Raw genomic sequence first — 1,883 nt, 5'->3', positions numbered from 1 at the left:
TTTATTATTGTTTTATGTGAATACATGTAGTTAGTGAAGAAAATAAGCCAAAAGCCCAGCGAGACATCAAGGTTGGTCACTTCTAAAAGTTACCAACACCCAAAGGATTTAACCAGACAAGACATGGTGAATTTCCAGATGAATGGAACATCTAAAAAAAAAATTCATTGGGCTGGCCAGCTGTAAATTTAGACTGTCAGAATCTAGCCCATCTCGGGTGGTCAGACTTTGTGTTTCCTTTAAAAATTAAGCTGACCCATAATACATAAGTATTGTTTAAAAGAACTATAGAAAGATTTGGATTAAAGAACAGTCACCAATACGTTATACCGATCACCAGCAAGCGACAAGATTCACTGATCATATGAAATACGAGGGGTGATTGATGAATTTTTTAGCCTACCACTGAAGGAGTGGGGTACAGATGAAATCATTTGGTGTGCTGATAGAGCAATCAAGTAGAGCCACAAACACAAAAGGTGGAAGTATTTCACGCATTATTTAAGAGAGAGCAAGGCATATACTGCAGAGGGGGTCACCTGGTGACTACAAATGGAAAAACAAGAGAAACGAGCTGTGATCAATTACCTTTGGAAGAAAGGCTTGACACCAGCTGAGATTTGTGAGGATATATCATCTACACTTGGGGACGATACCCCATCATATGCAACAGTAAAAAGGCGGGTGGCAGAATTCAAACGTGGGCGAACGAGCATTGAAGATGAACCCCATCCTGGCCCAAGTGCTGTGTCTTCAACGCCAGAAATGGTCCAGCGAATCCTGGATATAGTTACGGATGACCGAAGAATGACACAGCGACAGATAGCCAACTTAGTGGACATCTCTCAGGAGTGACTGCATTTCATTCTGACTGATATTTTAGGAATGCACAAGGTTTCTGCTCGATGGGTCCCCAAACTTTTGTCAGCGGATCAGAAGCACCAAAGACAGCAGCTCTCCAGGGAGAATCTCAAGCTTTTTGAAGGTGATCCAGAGACTTTTCTCAAACGATTTGTTACCATGGATGAAACATGGGTCCATCACTTTGAGCCTGCTTCAAAACAACAGTGGAAACAATGGAAACATGTCACATCTCCTACTCCAAAGAAGGCAAAGTTCGTTCCTTCAGCTGGGGAAAATCATGGCTTCTGTTTTGGGAGATTCTGAAGGCGTAATCATGGTAGACTGGCTTCCTAAAGGTCATCACTGGGGCTTACTATGTAGAACTCTTGAAACAGTTGAGAGAAAAAAATCAAAGCTACACGACATGGAAAGTTGACAAAACGAGTCCTTTATCACCATGACAATGCTCCAGCTCACACATCAATGACTGCAATGTCAAAAATTAATGAAATGGGCTTTGAACTACTTCCACATCCGCCCTATTCACCTGATTTGGCCCCGTCGAACTATCATCTGTTCCCTCAGCTGAAAAGACATTTACAAAAACTCATTTCCAGTCCGATGATGATGTCATTGCAGCCATAACCATCTTTTTCACTAGCAAAGTAGTTGACTTCTATGAAAGTGGCATAATGGCACTTCAGCATCGCTGGCAAAAGTGTGTAGACCTGAAAGGTGATTATGTTGAGAAATAAACAGGTTTCATATAAAATGGATCATGGTTTCCTTGTTAGACTCAGAACTCATCAATCACCCCTCGTATATTATAAAACCGGAGTCAACTGTTCCGCTTCCAACTGGCACAGTAAGTGCAGACTTGAACTAACATTTGATTGGTTGATGATGGTTATTCATTGCTGTCAAGATCTTTGTAGACGGATATTTTTGGAGAAATGCTCTGAAATGCTGCAAATGTCAGCTGATGTGGATGGTGCTTAGTTCTGCCATCTGTACGATGAGGTACAGCTCAGGTGGATAAA

The sequence above is a fragment of the Haliotis asinina genome, chromosome 9 (assembly GCF_037392515.1).
Source record: "Haliotis asinina isolate JCU_RB_2024 chromosome 9, JCU_Hal_asi_v2, whole genome shotgun sequence".
NCBI lineage: Eukaryota > Metazoa > Mollusca > Gastropoda > Lepetellida > Haliotidae > Haliotis > Haliotis asinina.
The sequence above is the reverse complement of the archived record's forward strand: the minus strand, read 5'-3'. Positions refer to the sequence as shown.